The sequence below is a fragment of the Mus musculus genome, chromosome 14, assembly GCF_000001635.26.
Source record: "Mus musculus strain C57BL/6J chromosome 14, GRCm38.p6 C57BL/6J".
NCBI classification, from domain to species: domain Eukaryota; kingdom Metazoa; phylum Chordata; class Mammalia; order Rodentia; family Muridae; genus Mus; species Mus musculus.
Window position 1 is genome coordinate 65,713,954 of NC_000080.6, and position 16,444 is coordinate 65,730,397.

Consider the following 16,444-nt stretch of genomic DNA (forward strand, 5'->3'; position numbering starts at 1 on the left):
ATAACCTAATTTTAAATGGAGTTTAAACAAGAGTGCTCAGAAGATGAGACACAAATGTCTGAGAAACATTTAAATAATAGTCAGCATCCTTAGCCATTAGGAACATGCAAATCAAAACTGCTTAGAAATTTCATCTTACAGCAGTCAAAATAGCTAAAATCAATAACATAAATGACAACACATGCTGGCAAGGATGTGGGGAAAGGAGACTGCTCAGTCATTGCTAGGGGAGTTAAAAACTGGTACAACCACTATGAAAATCACTATGGTGACCCTCTGGGAGGCTGGGAATGATCCACCACATCACTCTTGGGGATATACCCCAATGGCTCTACATCCTACCACAGAGGCGCTTGCTCATCCATGTTCTTTGCTCCTCTCTTCATAACAGACAGACTCTGGGAACAGTTAAGATATTTATCAACTGAAATGAATAATGAAAGTATGGTACATTTACATAATAGAATATTATTCAGCTGTTAAGAAAAAGAAACTTTGGGGGCTGGAGAGATGGCTCAGCAGTTAAAAGCACTAACTGCTCTTCCAGAGGTCCTAAGTTGAAATCCCAGCAACTACATGGTGACTCACAACCATCTGTAATGAGATCTGATGCCCTTGTCTGGTGTGTGTAAAGACAGCTACAGGGTACTTATATATAAAAGAAATAAATCTAAACTAAAAAAAAAAGAAAGAAAAGAAATAAAGAAATAAATCTAAACCAAAAAAAAAAGAAAGAAAAAGGAAATTTGCAGATCACTGTAGCATTTAACTCTCATGAGAGATGCTTCTTCTTGCAGTAGATGGCAGTTAATGCAGAGATCCACAACTGGGACAGTGTGCAGAGAGTGAGAAACCTTGGAGTCCTCAGGCCTGAAGGCTCACCCAGACAAAGATCAAACCAGACAAAAATCCCAGCATGAAGGAGGGGAAGTGGGCACAAAGTCCCACCCCTAGCCAAGAAGCTTTACAAATTATAGCTGCTAGAAGAGAAAAAAACGTCTTTTTCTTGAGTGGAGAGATACTGGGTAGATGAACCACACTCGAGGGCAGACGCTGTGCTCAGGAATAGAAGGTCAGCACCAATCAGACTCCACGTTTTCTAGTGGATTTTTTCCCTCAGGAAAGAGAAAGAACACGAAGTTGGATGGATTGTGGGGGAAGAGCTGGGAAGAGTAGGGGGAATGGGAAAGAATATAATAAAAATACTGCTTGAAATTCTCAAAGAGTAAATTTAATGGAGGGGAAATGAGTATAACATAAAATACCTAATACGGTTTAAAGCACGTGTTTGTTTTTTAGAATGTGTAGATGATCATCTTGCTAGCTCAGTGATGAAATGAAATTCCAGAAGGGAGTTGCTGTTTTACGATGGGTGGGTGCTACGTTTATGTAAAGGGGCTGGGAAATACGTGAACTCCAGCTTGTCAGGGTTTATTTCCATCCTGAACTTCTCAAATGGTAATGAAATCTCTGGAGATAAGATCAGTGCTGGGCTCTGCAAGAGCAATCCGCATTCACGTCTCTCTCTCTGTGTATTACATCACTGTGGGTGGGGCCTTTATTTTCTAGCAAGCCAACTGGGAATATTTTTTTTTTCCTTAAATGCAATGTTGAGATACCAGTAAGCAAGTCACTATTCTCTACGGTGCAGTCTGCATTCTGCATGCGATTGAAAACCGGCTCCAAACTTGCCTGACGATGTTTTTAATCTCGTTATATCTATAGTAAGCATTCTATTAGCCAGTCATTGAAACAACCACAAAAAGCACCTGTAGCATGTGTTGCCTTATAGAGAAGGTTGCTCACAGGAGGTTTTGTTTTGTTTTATAAATTATGGTACAATCTCATGCCACTACACTGAGTCTCTTAATCATGCTCTAGTAAAGTCGGTAGTGTGAAGCACATTCACACTGTTGTGCCCACCGGGAGATTTGTACATGTCTGAACTGCTATCAGATCACACAAGCACGAGCCCAAGGGGGGCAAATGGTTGGCTTGGTTCTGGGAGTTCCAGGCCACCAGGTCCCAAAAGACTCAGAGTGGCTCTCCTGAAGAGCAGTGAGTGATTCTCACCCTTCCTAGTGCTGTGACCCTTTAATACAGTTCCTCATGTTGTGGTGACGCCCAACTATAAAGTCATTTTTGTTGCTGTAATTTTGCTACTGTTATGAATTGGAATGTAAATATCCGTGTTTTCTGATGGTCTTACGCGATCCCTGTGACAGGGGCTGTTCAGCCCTCAAAGGAGTCAACCCACAGGTTGAGAATTGCTGCTGTAGAGCCTTCTGAGTACCCTGGGTCGATTTGCCTAATCTCATGAACATGGGAACTGGGAATTTTTCCAGTTAATCTTCAAACAAAAACCACGTGTAAGGGACCTCACTTAGCTACCTTCTGGAGGTTGAATTTTGCCCTCTAAAAGTGATGTGGTGTAATCCTGACGTCCAGTTACCCGAAACTGATTCACATGAAGACCTCTTTAGAGAGGTGATGGAGTTTAAATGAGGCTGCTGGGATGTGTTCTAGTTTCAGTTCTGCTACTGTGACAAAAATATCCCAACAAAAAGCAACTGAGAGGACAAAGGGCTTATTTGGCTTACCATCCTGTGTTAACAAGCCATTGTTGTGGGGATGTCAAAGCAGGATTACTCTACAGTCAAAACAAACTTACTGACTTCATTAGTGACCAGGAGGCAGGCTTCCTTAAGGATGCATCCTCCCTGACCTAACTTCCTTCCACCAGACCCTGCTTCATGACAGTTCTACCATCTCCCAGTTAGCACCATAGGCTAGGGTCCAAGCAAGTCTTTATCATATGAGTTCTGGAGGAACACTTCAAACCACAGCCCTCTGGGTCAGGTACTTTTGCTCTCTCATCAGGACCACAGCTTCCTGAGCCTCCTCAGGCTCCCATTTCCCTCTGGTACATTCTCCTCATTGCTGACAGGAGCATTTTAGCCGCACCTCTCCTCGAACATATATGAAGAATGTCCACTCCGTGTGTGGCTTCCTCAGAGAATCTTCATGCTGAGCTTTGCCTTTTCAAGCAGAGTTTATGGCTAAGTTCTTACTTTTTAAGTGTTTTCACATTTTAATTTAATTTTATGTGCACAGGTATTTTATTTGCATGTATTTCTGTGGACCATATGTATACAGTGTCCCTGGAGACCAGAAGATGGTCTTAGATCCCCTGGGCCTGGACTTACAGACAGATGTGAGCAGCCATGTGAGTGCTGGGAGTCCAACTCATGCCTTCTATAGAATGGCCAGTGCTGTTAACCATTGAGCATTCTCTCCATCCTCAATAAGGTCTCCCTTTGCATCTAGGTTTCTCCCCTACTGTCCTGGTAGGAGAACTCATGTTTTAGGTCACCAGCTTTAAGACTCATATAGTGAGTAGCTACTTCACATTTTTTGGATCAGAGACTTAAAACGTGTGTGAACCTACAGTCTAAACCCAAAACTCATATGTGGTTTCTCAAGACTGTGGGGAGTCAAGAGGTGAAGAAGCTAAAAGACAAGGAAGATGGGATTTGAGTTGCTGTATTGTTGTGGTTGGGGAAGGCATGCTTCGTATTTTGGCCTGGGATTTCTGTGGGACCAGAGTGCAAGGTGGAGGCCTAGTAGCTGGTGTTGAAGTGTGAGCAGTGGTGGGAGATAGAGAGAATAAAGCCAGGAAATAGAGAAAGCCAAGGTCAGCACATGGCTTTGAGTTGGTCTCCATTTGGGACTCTGCCCTTTTCTGCTAACTAAGGAGCTGGTCACAAGAGCCTCAAGCTGTCTCTTCCAAGAAAGCATAATCGACTGGCTCCTGCCTCCTTCCATCAGGGTCTCCCAGGGATCGAGGGCATGAAAGTATAATTTAAAAGTTGTTCCTCATGTTTCTGAGATGCCAGATGGGCTGGATGCAGGGAGCTAGAGATGTGGAGGAGAGCTGGGTTGAGAAACAATAGGCAGGATATTGGGGGACTTGGACTGCTTAGGGCAGAAGTCACACCTGCCAAAACAGCCAAACCAAGTCCGTCTTTTCCCAGGAAGAGCTGAGGACACGTGTGTTTCACGACACCCTTCCTTTTCAATCATTTGCTGACACTTTTGACAACTGTTTGTTCATTGCCGGTGAAGTTCAAGGCTCTGTGTCAAGCATCATGCTGGTCAAAGCAGTCTTGACTTGCACTTGGAAAGAGTCAGTCCTTTTCCTATCAGGTACATGAGCCTAAGTGAAAACTCTCGGGGTTATTTGGAGTGGCTGGCCATGATTTCAGACACTCCGGCCTCCAAAATGGGAAGCCAGGACTAATCTCCTCCTTAGGAGTCTTTTGGGTTTATAATTCATCTTGGATCTCATTTTCACGGTAATCAGCAAAAACGATTAGAGACACTGTGTGCTTGGATCAGGATCAGGCAACTTTCTGCCAGGACACAGTATACACAATGTATCCAGTCTGGCCTCTGGGGACAATAACAAACACATTGGTGGGACTGGCCTCCTTTGAAGTTCTGATAGGACATCCTAATATGGGATGGTTGTGACTGGCTGATGGACCCTATCCAGCCTGTGTGCCAACAATGTGCCAGGGACTGGACTTATTTGTAGACCATGAGCAGATCTGAGGTAACTTTTCGAGGTGCAGACAAGTAGGGTAGAGTGTGATGGAAGGATTATCCCCTTTATTCTGGTCAGACTTCTGGTGAGGTGGCCCAAGCCAGGCATGCTCAGCCCCATCTGCTCTCTGCAGAGCCCAGCCACTGAATGGGTCTCCACAGCCACTAGTACTGAACATCTCCCCCATTCTCCTGATGAAGAAACTGAGGCCAGGAGGTGGAATGACCACTAGTGACATGCCTCCTGTGTTCCCATGGCCACACCATTGCTGCCCTCTGGAAGCTGAACTGAAGAGGTGTCCATATAAAGGCAGCTTCCAGGGAAACGAAACAGTGAGGAGCCAGAGGCAGCGTCCACAGGACTGGGAGCTGGAGAGACCACAGACAGTGCTTGACTAAGTGTAAAATCAGTATGTCTGCACGTCCCACCCACATTGGCTGAGGCACTGAGATGGGGCAGGTGGAGAACAGAGATCCCAACACTGTCCCATCAGTCTCTGCTCAGGACACCTCAGAGCTCAGATACACCTCAGTTCCTCAGGGGTAGGAAGGACACCCTGAGGTATGGGTGTCCTGGTTCTGACATTGTAATTAGGAGTGAGCAGGAGAAAGAGTTCCAAACCTTTGTTTGAAGTCATCAGGAGTGGTTTAAGGCCATATTTTCCTACAGGGAAGCCATCAGGATAAGCATCTCCTTCCCTTTTTCTCCTTCATCCACAACCCACTGGTCCCTAGGCCCTTGGAAGCCTCAGGCCCTGCCCTCCTCAGAACCTGCCAGCTCTGAGTGCTGCTTTCAGAACAGGAAGTGGGATGAGACTGTGCTCCTGTAGGAACAATTGACAATCAGCTTCCCTGCGGCCTCTGTGGGTCCTTGATCATTGCCCAACTAATTTGACCACAAATCCAAATTAAGAGAAAAAAGAAACCTCCCTAAGCCCACACCCTCCATCAAATCAGTTGCTTTGCTTCAGATCCACCCATTTGTACATCTAGGCTGGGCAAAGTCACTTCTGGGAAGCCATTCCACCTAATATTATTTGTATAATGATTTCATGAGAACTTTACCGTTCTCCTGGTCATTTATAATTTTAACGACTAAAAAGACTCCCACAAGGGGGATCCCGAGACAAAAAGCAAACTCTCCTCTCTGGGTTCTCAGTCAAAAGTCAGAGGAGAAAACGGCACATGGCGCCAGAGAGTGAGTCTTTCTCCTCGTACACCAAGCAAGCAAGAGGTTCTGCCAAGATGTCAATTGTGTGTCTTCTAACTTACGTCTGACTATCTACTCAAAGGTAGCGTCAGTCCCCGCAGGCTGAGGGCCCTGTCTCCAGGACTCAGTCACCTCCACTGCCAGCTGCAGGCTCAGGTTTGTTGGACCTGTGTTTCTGCTTGGTGAGCTACACATCGGCATTTCCAGAAGCCTGCTATTGGGTTTGGTGCATTTGCTAGAGAATTCAGGGAAGCACTTAGGCTTAAGGATTTATCATAAAGGGCATCCTAAGATGTGCATGGGACACGGCAGGCAGTTTTCTTTGAACCTGACAGTTGTGAGCTGCCCAGTGTGGGTGCTAGGAACGAACACCCCAGTTCCTTGGTTTGCCTGCCATCCTCTAGCTATCCCAGTCTTCCAGGATTTGGAAGGTTCCTTATGTAGCCATGGTTGACTACATCATTGGCCAGTGGTAGGCACTCAGTCTTTAGCTCCTCCTCCCTTTCTGAAGGTTGGTAGCAGGGGAGGGGGTGGTGATGGTGTTAGGACTGAAAAATCCCAACTGTCCCCAACTGTCTCTTGGTTTTCCTAGTGTCCAGATACCATTCCTGAAGTCCTTGGGGACTGGCAACCATCATCTCTTCCATTAGCATACCAGGAGACATTTCCGATATTATAGTACAGATTCTGAGGTAGTTAGCAGTCCTGTGCCAGGAAATGTGGGGTGGGGGATGAAGAACAAAGACATATTTTGCAACAGCACTGGGACACATTGTAACTGACCCAGTCTCTTCCTGGTGAATCTCCTGTTCAAACTTGGTAAATAAACATAGAAACCTTTCCCCATCTTTTGAAATTTTTTTTCCTAACAGTAAGTTCCCAGAAGTTGGATTAGTAGGTCAAATGGTGTAGACATTTTTTTTTTTTTTACTGTGAAAAAATAAACCCAGCCAAGAGGCTGGAGAGATGGTTCAGCAGTTAAGAGCACACACTGCTCTTAGAGGATCCTAACTTGGTTCCTAGCACCCAAACTGGGCAGCTCACAATTGCCAGGTCCAAAGGAAACTCTGTGTCCGAAAGTCTGGTGGTTAAACAAAAGCCAGAATTCCTCGGGAATTTGGGAAGTCAGTTCTTCTCTACCCAAAGAAGCCATTTCCTTTATCACCTATGGTGCTTATTGGCATGCTAGGCTCACGCTGGCCTCCAGGCTCCCTCAGCATCAAAAGAACACATTAGAGTCCATGCTAGACTCCTAGCTCTTCTCTTCTCCTTCCCTCCTTCCCTACCCTAACTGCAGCTCCAAGGAACCCAGCATCTTCTTCTGGCCTCCATAGATATTTGTACCTGCTTGTTTATGTATGCACAGGCACGTGTGCACACACGCACACGCGCGCACACACACACACACACACACACACACACACACACACATGGGGTATGGGGGGGAGAGAGAGAGAGAGAGAGAGAGAGAGAGAGAGAGAGAGGAGAGAGGAGAGAGCACTGAATTACTTCCCATGCATTATACTAATACAAGCTAGACTAGAGAGTGTGTCCACACTGTTAGGAATCTGCCCTAATCTCACTTTCTCACTGTCTACCATCTTGGGAGTGTGAGTTCCATCTGCTGATAGGAAGAACACTCTCTGACTACAGAGAGGAGAACAGAAGCACAGACCCCATGCGTCTGTGTGTCTCCAGGTCACTGGGGATACTCTAGAACTCAGCTGTGGACTGGGGGGGGGGGGGGGACTTAAGGAGGTCATACGGGTGGGACATGGTCCCATGGTTTTAGAAGGAGACACCAGGAATACAGGAATGTGAGTGTCCTGCCCCATGGAAGGCCTTAGGAGAAACCTAGCTTTGGGAGCATCATGAACCCAGACTTCCAACCTCCAGTGTACACTTTCCAGGCTGTTGTCTTCTCCTTGGCAGTGAAACTGACTTCCATCATGCCCCCTCATTCCCAGGACCAGCTTAATCAGACTTGCTATCTCCAGAGCAACAGTGCTGAGTTTGGGTCCCGCCCACAGCATCTGAAGGCCAAATACAAGCAAAAATGAAGGCCCTTTGTCCTGCGAACGGGGTGGGGTGGAGGGAGCTGCCAGGATTTTATATTTGCTGTTCACTGCTGTGTGACCTTGGGCATGGGGACACACTGGGCAGTGGGAGCCTTCCTAATCACCTGGACTCCTTTCTGGACCCAGCACAGGTGCTGGAGCCCACCCTGATTGTTCCTGCCATGGACAAAGAGGACGTGATAGGTGGAGGTCAGAGGGTAAGACTGCATCCTGGTGCTGAGGGGAAGATGCGACACATCAGCAAGGCAACAGACCAGATTCGTTCATCCCATGGTCCTTCACTGGGAAAACACAAGCTGAGAGATAAATTGATGTCCACTTGCAGAAAGAAGTCTTGGCAGGCCTAAATGCAAAGCGTGGGTCCTGTGTGTTAGCTCTGGTGGAACACGAAGGAAGGATACCAGGAGACACTAGCAAGGCTGGCAATACAATCCACATCGAAGCTCTGTGATAGTCTCCCCATCACAAGTGCTGGAAGGATATTAGGCTCTGCTCTTGTGTACGTGTGTGGGAGTGTGTGGGCATGCGTGCACATGTGTGAGAATGCATGTAGAAACCAGTGGTCAGCCATGAGGTCAATTCCTCGGGTGTTCTCCGCCTTGCTTTTGGAGGCAAGGTCTCTCACACTGGCATAGAATTGGCTGAATAGGCTGGGTCGGCAGTGAGCCCCGGGATTCCCCTGTCTCCACCTCACCAGGGCCGGGCCTGCAGATCCATGCTACCATGCTCAGACTTTTTACACAGGCATTGCACAAGCTCTCGTGCTTGCACAGCAAGTGCCCGACCCAGCTACCCTGGCTCCGATCTCTGATTTAAAATGAAATTTTTCATTCACATCACTCACTGTGACCTCAAGTAACAGTCCCGTGCCATGGCCTGTCTGAAAAGCATGCCCTTCATTCCTGATGCTTCTGCGAATGTGCTGGTTTTGCCATTATCTTTCAGCCCTATCCTCTCCCACACCCTGCTCTGAATATAATGTTCTGTGAGTTCTGATCCCTGCCTGCCTTCTGCGTCACTAGCCTGAAGATAGCAGAGTTAGCCGTTGGGACCTTGGTAGGAGTTTAGGCTTACAACTCACTCCTACTAACAGGGTGGCCTTGAGCTTAGTGACTGGGAGGCCTGTGTTTAGATTTTCCCAGCAGTGAACAGTGACACTGTCTGGGACTGAAGGACACTTGGCAAGTGCATTCCTCCAGTGGGAGAGGATGCTCCATGCAGCTTTGTTCAGTGGGTGACAGCTGTGGTTCCAGGGCCTTCTCTGCCCAGCAGCTAAGCCTGCCCACACACCTTACCACCTGTCAGAGCTGCTTCACCTAGAAGTGGATGTGGCCATCCCTACTTCCCAAGCTTGCTGGGAAGGGCCAGAGAGCAACTTCTAAAAGCCAGGACTGTTGGCCAGACAGTAGATAGTGATAACTACTCTTTCCCTTCCTTTCCTCCTGCTTGGATTTGGCATGTGACTGACTACCCTGGCAGCAGATTCAGAGGAGAGCATGAGGAAGGGGCAAATGACCCGAGTGCCTCGTTGTTTTATGCGTCAGACAATCTCTTGGCATCCCAGCTCAGATAAAGAAGAGTATGAACAGTATAAATGTATCCTCGCACGTCTGAAGGGAAGGTGGGTTAAAAATGAAGCCTAATAGATGTGTAGTCCCTCACAAATGCATAGGATGCGGGGCCGGAGCAGTGGCTGTCTTGGCAAAGTACTTGGCCTGCAGACATGAAGACCTGAGTTTAACCCCTAACGACTGCATAAAAATGGGGGCATGTTGGTGCATATTTATAATCCCCGTGCTGAGAAAGTAGAGGTAGAAGGATTCCTGGAGCTCACTGATCAGCCAACCTAACCACACTGGCAAGACCAGAGAGAGACTGTCTCAAAAAACAAGTTGGGCTGGGTGGTGGTGGCGGCGCACGCCTTTAATCCCAGCACTTGAGAGGCAGAGGCAGGCGGATTTCTGAGTTCGAGGCCAGCTTGGTCTACAGAGTGAGTTCCAGGACAGCCAGGGGTACACAGAGAAACTCTGTCTTGAAAAGCAAAACAAAACAAAACAAACAAAACAACAAGTTGGATGGCGTTCGAGGAGCAACACTTGAGGCTGAGCTCTGGCCTACATGTGTGTGTGGGTGCATGTATGCACACACATACACACACACATGAGTGTGCACATACACGTACATACACATGTACACGTACATACACACGCACAGATGAGCATATCCTCTTACAAAGAGAAAGAGAAGGGGAGAGAGAGAGAGAGAGAGAGAGAGAGAGAGAGAGAGAGAGAGAGAGAGAAAGGGATTAACAATTCCCAACATTCATGTCACTAAACATCCAGTGGCTTGGAGAGCCTTCTTGCGACACACATACACTCATGATGCAAATGCACACACATGCTTCACTGTTACCAGTGCACTCTTGCTATGCTGAGGAAATAACTCGCCGGTCAGGTCACATCTGGAGCACCCTGCCTGAGCCTGAAGATGATGGTTTATTCATGAACAGGACAGCTGTGGCCAGGGAGCTGACTCGGGACTGACTGTGGACGGAGGGCCAGGTGGCGCAATGAACGTTTCTGAAAAGCAGGCTTCTTTAGGAAGCTGATTTTACTGCAGCTTGAGGCAAGCATTCACTCCCACACTGACTAGAGATTGTCAAGACATAGGTACTAATTCATCAAAGAGGACCCAGCAATGGGACCTGAACTTACATATCTGTGTGGTTTCTACCAAGTCCCCTGGCTCCAGCCTGGGTTTAAGCTGGGGAGCTCACAGTCGTCCTAACTTATTCAGCACTGAGTGCTCTCAGCATTCAGTCCTTTCATCAGAGAGCAAAGCTGTTCATATGGGGGACTCTGCAGCCACACTTCCAGAGAGAGCCCAAAGTCAGTTCCCCACTGCCTCGTGGCCCTGTGACCTTGTGAGTGACTTACCCTCAGTTTGCCACAGTCTCCTCACTGGGACCATGAGGATGTAGTTGATAAATGAGGCTTATATGGCAGGGGCATGAGTTTCTTTGTATTAGCATGGAAGGCACACAATCAGAAGAGTGTGTGGCACACAGTGAGGACTCAGGAGAGCCCGGTTGTTAGTGTTTGGCTATGTTTATTTTCCCACTTGTGAAAGTATAAAAGTTGAAGAATAATTAAAACACATTAAAAGTAGATATGCCAGGAAGGGAGATAAATGAGCTGTTTGCATAAACACGAATTAGGAGAGTCACACTCAAGGAAGAATTGTTCCCTGTTGAGGACAGCAACCATCTGGAAGGAATTAAAGGGGGAGGGGTGGGTCATGAGCAGGGAACACTCAGGGACTGTTGGAAGGAGATAATTCACTTCTCTGTGCTTAAAGGGTCCCAAAGGAAGGACATTGCTCTAGGCTTGGCCAGCATGAGCAGGGGCCCCCAAAAATTTGACCTCATAAACAATGATCTGATTGGTCTAGGTACCTACACTATCTAGGCCACTCCAATGGACAAAAACATCACCTAGAAAAGGCTGCTTCTGTAACAGACTTAGGCTAATAGCAAGGTGCCACTTTCCGTCTGTGGAAAGAACAATGAGAACATGGTGATGCAGAGTGAAGTAGGGGTGGAAACCGACTCCATTAAACGTCAGTGCTCAAAGTATGAATTAACACAATTTGGGGAAAGTCATTTGACTGTGAGTTTTGTTTTGGTTTTTTTTTTTTTTTTTCATTTGTTTGGTTTTGGCTTTTGAGATGGGGGAAGTGTGGTTTCATTCTGTGGCCTAGGCTGGCTTCTAATTTACTACGTAGCCCAGGCTGGCTTCTAATTTATTATGTAGCCCAGGCTGGCTTCTAATTTACTATGTAGCCCAGGCTGGCTTCTAATTTATTACGTAGCCCAGGCTGGCTTCAGACTCATGCAACTCCTTCTGCCTCAGCTTCCCTAAAGTTTGCTGGATTCTACTCCATCTGGTTATGGGATTTTAAAAAAAAGCTATGAAATGTCTATATATCTTTCGACCTACTAATTCAACTTCTGAGACTTTGTTGTTATGAAAATCTGAAGAGGGGGAGAGGGGGAAGAGGAAGAGGAGAAAGAGGAGGCAGAGGAGGAGGAGGACGGGGAGGAGAATAAAGAAGAAATATTTGCATTATCTGCTGGGATAAATTGTGTGTCCCCTCCAGAAACGCTTTTCAGTCAACAAAATTATAGGAGACTAAAAGAAAGATGGTAAAATTCTTGTGAAATAATTATAATTATACTAGTAAGTGGAAAACTCTGCAGAAATGACACTGTAAAGCCCAGGCATGCAAATGGATGAGATGAGAAACCGAAGCAAACAACACTGATGGAGGGTGTGGGCCCGGGGAGGAACTTCTTCCTCTCATTTGGATTTGTGTTCAGATTGGTTGTGCAATGATCGAGGCCCCAGAGGGACTCCCTGGGATGGGGGAAGGTCCTCGTCAGATGTCTCCAGATAAACACAGACTTAGCGCCATTCCCTGACAAAGACAAGGACCTAAAGCTTGCGGGTACCAAAGAAGGGTCATATGGGCAGGGCTTGGGGCCTTCAGGACTGGGAAGGAGAAAGAAGAAAAAAAGTTGCTTAGGTCTCTCTGGACTCTGGGCAAATGCAGCCCTAAATTCCTCCTGTGACTTCAGCCCGGGATCTTACAGTCACATTAGAACCAGGACACCCCATACCTCAGGGTGTCCTTCCTACCCCTGAGGAACTGAGGTGTATCTGAGCTCTGAGGTGTCCTGAGCAGAGACTGATGGGACAGTGCTGAGATCTCTGTTCTCCACCTGTCCCATCTCAGTGCCTCAGCCAATGTGGGTGGGACGTGCAGACATACTGATTTTACACTTAGTCAAGCACTGTCTGTGGTCTCTCCAGCTCCCAGTCCTGTGGACGCTGCCTCTGGCTGCTCACTGTTTCGTTTCCCTGGAAGCTGCCTTTATATGGACATCTCTTCAGTTCAGCTTCCAGAGGGCAGCAATGGTGTGGCCACGGGAACATGAGTCAGGAGGCGTGTCATTAGTGGTCATTCCACCTCCTGGCCTCAGTTTCTTCATCAGGAGAATGGGGGAGGCGTTCAGTACCAGAGGCTGTGGAGAGCAGATGGGGCTGAGCATGCCTCACTTGGGTCACCTCACCAGAAGTCTCCTGACTAAAGGAACTTACCCTTTTGCTAGACTCTTTGACTGTTCATACCCTCGTTCAACATGTAAGTGGCTGTTGAGAGACTAGAACAGTATAGAAGGCAGCCAAAGTGTCTGGAGTCTAAGCCTAGTCCTGAGAAAATGAACAGGGGAAGTGTAGATTTTAAGCAATGTGGGGCTGAGTGAGGCCTTGGGGCTCTGCTTAGACTTTCCCCCATTGCTTTGACCCATGAAAGGCACTGCTGAGTGCTTCCTCAGCCCCTCTACCTTCAGTTTGTTCTGACTGTGAATAATTTACATTCTCCTCATGTTGGAATTGGTCACACTGGAGTTGCTATCCATGGCTCTTTCTCTCTTTCTCTTTGACTAGGGTATAGAACCTGCACATCTCACACCACAGAATCTTATCTAAAGTGACTTGCGTCCTCCAAAAGGGGTCACCAGCAATGCTGTGTGATTCCAGGAACATCACGGAAGGCGTACAGCAGCGAGTTATCATGTGGTCCCAGAACTTTCATGTCCTGTTTTCCTGTTTTCCCTTTTCATGGGCAGAATTACGTTCATGATACTTAAGACCTCAGAATGAGAGACAGGCACCGAATCTTCACGTTTCTCTTAACTCACGGGGCTGGCAATCTGAGCAGACAATGGATCTCACAGGGAGAAAACAGAGCAGAGCCAGTCAGTCCTTCTGGGGCTCAGGCTTGCCCTGCTGCTCAGGGGTCAGCCATGTCTCTGAGGTGTGCGGTGTCTGTGCCTCTCTCCTTATCATTCCCTGTGTCCTTCCCTCATTCTGTGGCTGTGTGGACTCAAGAACTTCTAGATATGCTGAGTCATCTAGAAGTGCCGAGTTACTTCTGCTGGTTTCAACTTTGTGTTTCTCCAAGAGTATCTCGGTTGAGGTGAAGAGGTATCTCAGAACGAGCAAGCCACCATCAGTATGTAGATGCCAAGCTAGCAATTCATGCGTGGCATGGCCTGCTTCCTTCTGACAACATGGTGTATAAGTATGTCTCTGCAATACTGAATATGAGCAATACCCCCAACATCTATCTTAGTCAGAGTTTCTATTCCTGCACAAACATAATGACCAAGAAGCAAGATGGGGAGGAAAGGGTTTATTCAGCTTACACTTCCACATTGCTATTCATCACCAAAGGAAGTCAGGACAGGAACTCAAGCAGGTCAGGAAGCAGGAGCTGATGCAGAGGCCATGGAGGGATGTTTCTTACTGGCTTGCTTCCCCTGGCTTGCTCAGCTTGCTCTTTTATAGAACCCAAGACTACCAGCCCAGGGATGGTACCCACAATGGGCCCTCCCACCCTTGATCACCAATTGAGGAAAATGCCCCACAGCTGGATCTCATGGAGGCATTTCCTCAAGGGAGGCTCCTTTCTCTGTGATAACTCCAGCTGTGTCAAGTTGACACATGAGACCAGCCAGTACAACATTCCTCCTGTCTCCTTATCGATTCCTAACACAGAGTCCTCAAAGAGAAGTTATGCTGTCAGTTTTCTTGTTTGACTAAGCTTTGGACTAAGTTCCTGGTGCTCTGGGTTTCAAGATTTCCAAAGCAGAATTATCTAGTTCTTCCTGCCCCAATCCCATTGAAGCTACCGGTTTCCATTTCAGGCTCTACAGGCCCATGTGTCCCTAGAAACCTCAGCACCCAGCTTGCATGAGCTCCCAGGAGACACCAGGATGATGTGATGGAACCCAGTGATGAAGATGTCTTATCTTAGGATTTTTCATAACAAGGGGAAAGACCTCTCTATGAGGAAATGTTGGGAGGGGCAGAGTGGCTTGTTTTGCTGAGCAGGAATGTATCAAATCTAGAAGGGCAGAGAAGGGTTAAGAATAGATCTGACATGCTCTCCCCTGCCTGGGGGTGCTCTTGCTGCAGCAGAAAGAGATGAGATCTTGAATGGAAGAAGGCACAAATTCAGCACTGTAGCTGTCAGCCTGGTTCTGCCTATTGCCAGACGGAGTTGCTTTAAGCAGCTCTCAGGGAGGCATAAAGTAGTGGTTCTCAACCTTCCTAATGCTACAACCCTTTAATACAGTTCCTAATGATTCAGTGACTGATGGTACCTCTTGTGTGTCCTCCCGTGGGGGTCACAGTAGACAGCTTCCTTGGACTTCATGCACAAGTTCTGCCCTCATGACCTAGTCACCTCCAAAAGACCTCACCTTTTAATGTCGTCATTGGCTATTAGGTCTTTAACTCCTGTAGGAGAACTTTCGACCATTGCTGGTACCTACTTCCTATAGTGGAAGGGATCATAACACACAAACACTCTTTCTCTCAGGGTGTGTGTGTGTGTGTGTGTGTGTAAGTTTAATGAGAGTTGTTTACAGGAACACCAGTGAACAGTATTTAGAGGTGTGCAGGCAGCTAACCAGAGACCTATCACTGAAGAAAACATCTCCCTTCTCTGGCAACCATTAACTGCCAATAGATCTTCAGGGGAGATGGGGCCTCATACACCCCTCTCCCTTCTAGAACGCTGACAGCTCAGTCTTCTGCAGGTTCTGTAAGTGCCTGAGTACAAAGGCCCTGCCACACTTGGAGAGCATCCTTGCACAGTGCCCACCCCCAGCCCCACCCCTCCCTCCCTCACATCCTTTCTACCTCTGCCAGGAAGTGCCCTGGGCAGTGGAGAAAACAATCAATATCTTTTTTTTTCTTTTGAGACTTTTTTTTATAGCTTTGAGTGTCCTGGAACTCACTCTGTAGACCACATTGGCCTTGAACTCGCTGAAATCTGCCTACCTCTGCCTCCTGAGTGCTGGGGTTAAAGGTGTGCACCCCCACTGCCCAGCTTGGGACAATTGAATTCCATAAAACTGTTCACATCCAATGTCTGTCCAATGGAAAATAATGTCCATTTCCTGTGGATCAGCCTAATACATGATGTGTATATTTGTGCAGCAGAACACTAACTAGGTGTCTTAGTTAGGGTTTTACTGCTGTGAACAGACACCATGACCAAGGCAAGCCTTATAAAAACAATATTTAATCATGGCTGGCTTACAGGTTCAGAGGTTCAGTCCATTATCATCAAGGAGGGAACATGGCAGTATCCAGGCAGGCATGGCGCAGGCAGAGCTGAGAGTTCTACATCTTCATCCAAAGGCTGCTAGTGGAAGACTGACTTCCAGGCAACTAGGGTGAGGGTCTTAAGCCCATACCCACAGTGACACACCTATTCCAACAAGGCCACACCTCCAAATGGTGCCACTCCCTGGTCCAAGAATATATAAACCATCACACTAGGCTCTAACTTAAGAGTTGCTAGGAATCTTTTAAAGTCCCAAAGCCAACATCCTGCCTGGTATCAACAATATCTGCAGATGATTATAGTGACAGATAAGTCTGGGGTCCACTGGGCCTGGGATCTATTGAAGCACATT

The 16,444-nt window shown here is 47.2% G+C and overlaps 1 protein-coding gene across 2 annotated transcripts in view; it reads left to right on the forward strand.

Moving 5' to 3' along the window:
* The window catches only part of Scara5 (scavenger receptor class A, member 5), a 98,424-nt gene that overhangs the window by 47,551 nt on the left and 34,429 nt on the right, over positions 1-16,444 (forward strand). The window lies entirely within an intron of this gene.